Source organism: Zea mays, chromosome 5, assembly GCF_902167145.1.
Source record: "Zea mays cultivar B73 chromosome 5, Zm-B73-REFERENCE-NAM-5.0, whole genome shotgun sequence".
NCBI lineage: Eukaryota > Viridiplantae > Streptophyta > Magnoliopsida > Poales > Poaceae > Zea > Zea mays.
In genome coordinates this window covers 166291028-166300538 of record NC_050100.1, presented here as the reverse complement: position 1 = coordinate 166300538, position 9511 = coordinate 166291028, and positions in this window count along the sequence as shown.

Here is a 9511-nt window from a genome sequence, read left to right as displayed (position 1 = left end):
CTCTGATTTGCTGCGGGGGCAGGAAGACGAGGTGCCTGGTTGTTCTGCTTCTGATACTGATTCCCTCCTTGCTGGCTGTTCTGACGATACTGCTGCTGCTGTGGGTACTGCCTCTGAAACTGCTGCTGATGCGGACGCTGATTCTGATTCTGATATCCCTGTGGGTGACCGGGCCTGCCTTGCTGAGATGAACTGCCTGAGAAGCGGGGACGGCTGATGCTTCCGGACTGGGGTCCACTCATCTTGCGCTTCCGATCTTCCATATCCTTACGCTTCTTCTCAGTCATAACTGCCCTATCGATCAGGTGCTGGAAGGTGGGGAAGGTGTGGTTCATCAGCTGGTAATGCAGGGGATCCACCAAACCCCTCATGAACCTGTACTGCCTTTTAGCATCAGTGTTGACATCTTCAGGTGCATAACGGGATAGCTGCAGAAACTTGTCTCTGTATTCACTAACAGACAGGGGTCCCTATTTCAGAGCCAGAAACTCCTCCTTCTTCACAATCATCAGTCCCTCTGGAACATGGTATCTGTGGAAACTCTCACTGAATTCTTCCTAGGTGATGGCTTCGGGGTCAGCATGTGTGGCGAGGTAGGACTCCCACCAGGACTGGGCTGCTCCCCTTAGCTGACGAGGACCATACAGAAACTTCTCCCTGTCGTCACATTGGGCGGTGCGCAGTTCCCTTTCCACTGCGCGCAGCCAGTTTTCTGCATCCATGGGGTCAGCAGAATGGGCGAAGGTAGGAGGGTGCCCTCTCATGAACTCGCCACGCTTATCCCGTGGCATCTGGGGCATCTGCACTTGCAACTGGGGTTGAGGCTGCTGTTGAGCCTGCTGCATGGCTGCCAGAGTCTGCCCAATAGCCTGCACTGCCTGAGTCTGCATCAAGAACATCTGCTCCACGGTCATCGGGGGTGGTGGGGGAGGCTGTCTCTGATGTTCCTCCTGCTGGGCATGCTGCTCTTGCTGAGCACGCCTGTTGCATCGGCGCCTGTTGTCAGACATCTGTGGAAGACATTCACACATCAGCATTGATCTTACAATCCTTCAGCATAAGAAGAGGGAAAACAGAATTCTTCATGACACTGAGTGAACAAAGAACTTCACTGGTCTTCACTATGATCCAATACAACTTATCAGATAAAAAGGAAAGTAGAAGTAAATGGTTTCCCAACTAAACAACTGACTTCACTAATATCACTAGCTAAGCCAACTGCAGGGGAAACCCACATATTGGCAACAGTCATTACAAAGATTCAAATCCAACACAAGTTCATCATAACAAGCATATAAGCAACTGATAAGCAAACTAAACTAAATGGAAGCAACTGATAAGCAAACTAAACTGACTACCTAAGACTGAGACATCTGACTTAAGAATTATTACAAACTCCGACGCTAACGATCTAAGGATCCAGATCTATCCTGGTCTTACAGGCAGGGGAACCATAAGTGTGGTGACCACGTGGCGGCGAGCGGTATGGGTGCTGAGTCCCAACAGGAGCGGGAGAACCACCCTCCTGGTGGCGGCGCTCTGCTAGCTCAGCACGCAACTCAGCAATCTCCGTTCGAGCCCTGCTCAGCTCGTCCAGAGAGTGATCCAGCTCGGTGTTAAGCACCGCGACTAGGTTGACTGTGCTGCTCAACCTAGGGTTATCCTCACCAACGGGTGAGACAACCACACTCACTGTGTTGCCAGTAGGACGGCGGGGGTAGTACCTAAGGTTAAGACCGTTGGCCACCCCACCGAACAAAGAACAGTACTGGGAGAGTGCACGCCGTGCTGCATCCTGCATAGCTGCCTCTGCAGTGTCCCTCTCGGAGATGGAATAGTGCTCCGAAACGGCCTCTGCACCCCGGAGGTCATCCTCCGGATGGCGAACTAGGCAGGTAGCCTCCCAGCGGTCCGGGTACCTCCCGCGACTGTGCTGGTAGACTACACAACGATACTCGATCGACCAGGTGTGCCGGTCGAAAGCTTGGCGCAGCAAGGTGTCGAGTGCGTCGGGGAAGTGACAACCGCGAGCGGCGTCACGGGTGATGGGTCGGGCGACCCATCCTTCCGCCTCCTGCGGCTCAGAGGACTCCGTGCTGTGGTCTGAGTCGCTGTCGTCATCGGGGTCTCCTCCAGCAGCCGGGGCGTCCCGTGGTGGTGCAGGGGGCGCCTCCAGCTGGGGAGCAGAGGAGCGGCGCCTCACGGACTCCACCTCCTGCTGAGGTGGGGAGGAAGAGCCCTGCTGCTCTCTGTGCTGACGCCGGCGTTCCTGCTCCTCATGCAGGCGGTGGTGCAGTCTCTCCAGGTGACTCGACTGACCGGACATGGTGCGGCGCAGAGGACGCTCCGCAAGTCGAGACGGCAGGAAAGGAATCACCGACTTACGTGCAGTGTGTCTAAGACGAGCCATCTACAAAAGACACCGTAAGCACAAGAGTAAGAACAGAACTAATATGACAAGTGAATAAACCATAGACAGAACAAAATAAAATTTTAACAAGGTATACTATAGTATATATATGTAGTAAAACACAGGGTTGGTCAAGGTGACCGACTTTTGAAGTAACATCAGAGGTCAAGGTGAGAGGGAAGGTCAATAGCCCTTAGTACGACCAGTGCTACTCTAGGTCAGCGGTCCTACAGTCAGCACGGCTTTGATACCACTTATGTCACACCCGGTTTTGGAAGGTAAACCGAATGCGAACTATGTACGTGCCAGGATCAGAACTCACGTACACAGCGGTTACATAAATGAACATCAACACACATTGCTCGAATAATAACATAAAAGAGTATTAACTTATTACATCACAGAGTCATAGACATCCACATAGTCATCAACTTAACAGATAAATCAAAGTGCTAGCGAAACGCAGTAAAGATAAGGCCTTCACAGGCAGCTGACTGTGGGTTGCCGCCAACCCACACCTAAAACTCGTCGTAGTCTTGGAATTCCTGGAAGTCTCCTTCCACAGCTTCATCTTCTCCTGAGCAGTGGTTACAATGTGGACAACCTGGTGTTTTGTGGTAAAGCAAGGATGAGTACACATCAACGTACTCAGCAAATGCCCCGTTTGGCTGAAGTGGACTAGCTTTTATGTGGGGTTAGGATCAGCAGTTGCTTTTAGTTAGTCAGGTATTTATTATTTGTAGGAGCCAAGCTTTATTATATAACCATCCCCTGAGTCATTTCCTCATCGAGGAAACATCATGATCATCATCGAACCAACAACATTAATAGAACCATTGAATCTCGAACCATCTATATCTCTAATCAAAGAGGATCCCAAGGCTGCTCTTAACCGTGAGCACGGCTGATATATCAGTTTCTAACCCTCTGCAGAGGTCGCACACTTTACCCACGAGTCGTGATTCCCTTTCTGCCCGGAGAGAGCTACTCTCCATTGACCACTACCTAGGTGGCCTGGCAGGGTATCACTACGTAGCCTTTACAAAGATTCCCTAGAGGTCATAGCCGCCCGTTAGGTTTCTCTAGTTTGATAAACACAGTACCTCTCCCCGCAGGAGGGTGACTAACAAAAGCAAAACGAAAGAACCTCGACACCCAGCCTCGGTAGAGCAAGCACTGTGCCTGGACCCCATTGACGGCACGACGGCGAAGCAACTACACCTCTAGTTCCTCTAATTAATTAGCTAAGGGCATCCCATTTCACCCTCATGGTTGCACTGTTATCCCGGGTGGTCTCTCAACGAATAGGTCCTTACGGAGAGGTACTCGGGAAACAGCCCGAGCCCCCTAGAGTATCACAAGATCATCAACATAATCAGGATAACAGTATCGTATCATAAATAGTCACATCATGTTCATTGATTAGGTTAAGGCAATAGCAAAATGCTAACCATAATAATAACCCAAAAGGTCATCAAGGATAAGGTAAAGTATAAAACTAGTCAATCCTTAGGTTTCAATTAAGTAATGCGGGAAAGTGAATTATAAGTGAATAGGACATAATGGGTCAGAGGACACTTGCCTTCACCAAACTGCTGATCAGGAACTTCTTCTGCAACTTCCTCGGGAAACACAGACTGCCCGTTGTCTACGTAAAGTAATCATTCATTCTATGCACTTGGGAAATAACAAACAAAAGCAATAAACCAAACATATGCAGCAGAGAGATCACAAGTTCACAGGAGAAAAGGATTGGTAATCTGGTGTTCCCTAGGTCTAGGGTAGATGACTATACAAAATGATTCATTATCCACTAATCAGATCTAAGTCAGTGGTGGGGTTAAATCATTACATGGTGTTAAGTCCATAAACTTAGGTGCTCCAACTTTTTATTGAAGTCTACTAATTTTTATTTATCTCAAATAGGGTTCCAATAACATTAATTTTACCCTAGTGATCAACTATTAATTGGGACATAAAAACAGCAGGGAAACATTGTTCAAATAGATAGATAAGAATATTCTGAACATTTTGCAACTTGAAGCACCTAATTTGGAGTCCATATGACAAAGTTATGAATTTTACAAGATTAGGGATTAAAAATATGCCTTAAATACTTATTTTGGATTAAATAAAAGGTCCGAGGACCTAACTGCGAAGATCCAGGGACGGCGGGTTAATTTGCAGAAAGCCGGGGGTCTCTTTAAGAAAAAGCGCGGGCGAAGGGGTATCGGGCTTCTACGGCCGTTGGATCTCGGATCAACGCCCGAGATTAGATCCGCGGGCGAGCGCGCGAGCGCGCGGCGGCCTAAGCGGCTGACAGGCGGGGCCGGGCGGGCAGCGCGGGCGCGGACGGCTGACAGGCGGGGCCGGGCGGGCAGCGCGGGCGCGGGCGGCTGACAGGCGGGGCCCAAATGGCAGGAAGGCGGGGTGCGGGGGGGAACGGCCCTGGGCCGTTGGATCTCAGGCGGATGGCTAGGGCTGGGCTCGGCCTATTTGAATCAGGGCCGTTCGATCTGGGATAGACGGCGGGGATTGGGTGGCCGGCTTCTGCTTTCCCCTCCGTCTAGCAGAGGCGGCGGCGCCCGTTCCCGTGGCGGAGGACTCGCCGGAGACGAGGGGCGCGGGGGCTCTGCGGGTCCTTGGGACGTCCTGAGTGGCCGGGGAGGTTGGGGAGAGCGTAGGGAACCCTCTGGTGGGGACTAGGCCGGGACAGGGGCACCGGAGGGGGGTGGTCCACAGCGAAGCGGTTCGGCGGCGGCGCTAAGGGACTCCGGCGAGCAATTAAACGCGACGGGGGACAATAAAAAGGACGGGAGAGGGCGAGAGAGTTTCCTTACCTCAAGGCGAACTCCGGGGACCCCTCGATGGCGACGGAGACGCGGCGGCAGCCCGAGTCGACGGTGGCGGACCTCGGCGGCTGCGCAGAGAACGGCGGTGAGCGCGGGCAGAGGGATTCAGGGAGGGAGAGGGGAAATTGGGGCGCGTCCCGGGTTGCGGACGTCGAGGCGGAGCTCGCCGTGGCAGAGGGCACGGCGGGGCTCCAACGGCGACGGAGAAACGAGCTCGGGCGGCGGTGGTTTAATGGCGGCGGCGCTTTGGCGTGTGAGCAGCGTGGGAGAGGTGGAAAGGGGCTCTGCAGGTGCGCAAATGACGGAGGGAGAGAGGGTGGGCTAGGCTCCGGGCTCAAGTGGCCGAGGGCGAGGTGGTTGCGAGCTCCACGCGCGACGTGGGCGCGGAGTCCACGGCACGCGCAGCTCGGGGCGGCGATTACGCGGAGACGGAGGAGCTGACAGCCGGGGCCCGCGGGCAGAGAGAGCGGGGAAGCGAGCGCGGATGCGGGGAAAGCGGCCGCGCTGACGGGCGGGCCTGCCAGGGCAGAGAGAGAGGGGGAGGGAGGGTGCGCGTGGGGATGGGTCGGATGGGCCGAAAGGCCGAGGGGGCGGGGGATGTGGGCTTCTTTCCTTTTTCTTTTATTCTAGCATTTGTTTTCCCCTTTTCTTTTTATTTACTCTATTTGATTCAAATCCAAATAAGCCACAAATTCAAATTAGCATTTCTAAGAATTATGCACCAAACAAAAGTAGAATTTAGGGTTTGACATGATGCCACAATACATACCCCTTGGTGTTTTAGTCTAATAAACTATAATTACACAAAGTAAATAGCCCCTTTTCTTCTATAGAAAAGAGAAAGAGGGGATTGGGAAGGGTGTGAAAAGAGAAGTAACACCTGAATTTGTGAATATGAGCAAAGAAATTTTATACCCCCAAATTCAGGGTGTTACAATGACTTACACCACATAACTGTAGATGTTACCTCATTGGTTGTAAGTCATGTCCTTGTGTAGTGATCCTTGATGCACCATAACTCTTAAATCGATCAACCTTGACTTTGCAAGTCTTCTTCTTCACCCCTGGCTTTGGGTTCCTGGTCTCCTTGACCTTCTCCCGTGCACTCGATACCTCGAAGCTCTTCTTCCCTCCATCCTTAGCTTGATCGGTTGTCTCTGAGTTATGCACACCGAGTCTCACTTAAGCAGTGTTCATTATCTATAGATAATTCAGTCTTTGGACCATCACACTTGTTCACTTGTGTTGAACCCTATTAGCTTTGCATTAAGGACCTCTTCAACACTTAGCACACTTGTTAGTCCTTTAATTGGGTTGTCATCCAAACACCAAAACCCACAAGAGAGCTTTCAATCTCCACCTTTTTGGTGATTGATGGCAACAAAATTAAAGCTTACATAAGAATAAGATTTAAAGCACAAATTTTGAATTCTAAGTTTATAGAATGCTCCCCCTAAATATGTGCTTACATTAAAATCTTAACTTTGGCCTTATATGCCAAATTGCACATACTTAGGCTAATTCGAAGCATTACTACACCTTAGCACCTGTGGGATGCATTGTGTCAATAATTAAACCGTGATGCGTATAACACACAAATGCAAATCAGAGTTAAACATCAATTAAATGGATATACCACAGGAATATCAACCTACCACTATTCACCATTAAGATACCAATTTAAAGCACCAGAACCACATGAATATCTATTACAGGACAAACACAATAGATACCAATTGATTCATATCAATGGAAGCACTAATTATGCATTATCACCATATAATACAACAAGAAGCATATGATAAGTATTATCAACAAAACTAACACATTCTTCCTTAAGATCATAGGAACTCAAGGAAACCCCTTTGAGTCCTTTAGCACACAAAAAATTAATCTTCACCCTAAAGATAACCTTTCCTCTCAGATCGAGGTAAGCTTTAGTGCACAAATTCTCCCCCTTTGACATCAAACACTAAAACCATATTCAAGCAAGAACATAGGATGATGTCAAGGGACAACAGGGTTGTCGGCGTTCCGAGACCGGGGGGTCCCTGAGCCGACGAGTGAATGTCGCCGCGTGCCCCAGCCCAGATGGGTCGAGCGTGAGGCCGAGCGCGAAGGGGGGAGAGCGAGGCGGCTGGAGACCGGCGTGAGAGAGGTGGGAATCCCGCGGCCTTCATGTTCGTCCCGCGCCCAGGTCGGGTGCGCTTGCAGTAGGGGGTTACAAGCGTCCACGCGGGAGAGGGAGCGAGCGACCTCAAGCGAGCGCGTACCTCGTCCTCGTCCCCGCGCGGCCAACCCTCTCTAAGAGGGCCCTGGTCCTTCCTTTTATAGGCGTAAGGAGAGGATCCAGGTGTACAATGGGGGGTGTAGCAGAGTGCTACGTGTCTAGCAGGGGAGAGCCAGCGCCCTAAGTACATGCCGTTGTGGCAGCCGGAGAGATCTTGGCACCCAGTTGGTGTGATGTCGTGGCCGTCGGAGGAGCGATGGAGCCTGGCGGAGGGACAGCTGTCGGAGCTGTTGAGTCCTTGCTGACGTCCTCTTGCTTCCGAAAGGGGGCTGAGAGCCGCCGTCGTCACAGAGTATGCAGGGCGCCATCATCCCCTATCTGGTGGAGCGAGCCAGATGGGACGCCGGTCTTGTTCCCCGTGGCCCGAGTCAGCTCGGGGTAGGGTGATGATGGTGCCTCCTGTTGACGTGGCTGGTCTGCGCCCTAGGTTGGGCGACGTGGAAGCTCCTCCGAAGCCGAGGTCGAGTCTGTCTTCCGTGGCCGAGGTTGAGTCCGAGCCCCCGGGTCGGGCGAGGTGGAGGTCGCCGGCTGATGCCGGGGCGGAGTCCGAGCCCTGGGGTCGGGCGAAGCGGAGTTCGTCGTCTTCTGGGGCTGAGCCCAAGTCCGAGCCCTGGGTCGGGCGAGGCGGAGATCGTCATCTTCCGGGACTTAGCCCGAGTCCGAGCCCTAGGTCGGGCGGAGTTCGCCGTCTTCCGGGACTTAGCCCGAGTCCGAGCCCTGGGTTGGGCGGAGTTCGCCGTCTTCCGGGACTTTAGCCCGAGTCCGAGCCCTGGGTCGGGCGGAGTTCGCCGTCTTCCGGGACTTAGCCCGAGTCCGAGCCCTAGGTCGGGCAAGGCGGAGCTTCCTATGGTGCCTTCGACCAGACCTGGCTGCCTGTCAGCCTCACTCTGTCGAGTGGCATCGCAGTCGGAGCGGCGCAGGCGACGCTGTCTTTCTGTCAGGCTGGTCAGTGGAGCGGCAAAGTGACGGCGGTCGCTTCGGCTCTGGGTGGCGCGCGTCAGGATAAAGGTGTCAGGCCACCTTTGCATTAAATGCTCCTGAGACTTGGTCGGTCGGTGCGGCGATTTGGTCAGGGTTGCTTCTTAGCGAAGACAGGGCCTCGGGCGAGCCGGGAACACATTCGCCGTTGGAGGGGGGCCTCGAGCGAGACGGAGATCCTCCGGGGTCGGCTGCCCTTGTCCGAGGCTAGGCTCGGGCGAGGCGTGATCGAGTCCCTCATATGGACCGATCCCTGACTTAATCGCACCCATCAGGCCTTTGCAGCTTTATGCTGATGGGGGTTACCAGCTAAGAATTAGGAGCCTTGAGGGTACCCCTAATTATGGTCCCCGACAGTAGCCCCCGAGCCTCGAAGGGAGTGTTAGCACTCGCTTGGAGGCTTTCGTCGCACTTTTTTGCAAGGGGACCAGCCTTTCTCGGTTGCATTTTGTTCCGGTGGGTGCGCGCGAGCGCACCCACCGGGTGTAGCCCCCGAGGCCTCGGAGGAGTGGTTTCACTCCTTCGAGGTCTTAATGCCTCGCGTAATGCTTCGGCTGGTCTAGTCGTTCCCTCATGCGAGCCGACCGTAGCCCGGGTGTACGGTCGGGTCCCAAGTTCTTGGGCTGGTATGTTGACGCTGTCAACGGTTCGGCCGGAGCCGGGTTTGCGAGAGCAGCCCCCAAGCCTCTGCACAGGGCGAGAGGGCGATCAGGGACAGACTCGGCTTTTTTACATACGCCCCTACGTCGCCTTTCCGCAAGGAGGAGGGGGGGAAAGCGCCATGTTGCGCTCGATGGGCGCCGAACATGGTGTTTCCGGTGAGCTGCAAGCGCGTAATCCGAGTGGACGTCCGTGCCCCGTTCGTTAGGGGTCGGCTAGGGGCCCAGAGGCACGCCCAAAAGTACCTGCGGGTGATCTGCCGGACCCGGTCCCCTGGCGACGGGGTCCGAGGGCTCGATGCCTCCCTCTGATGGGATTCTG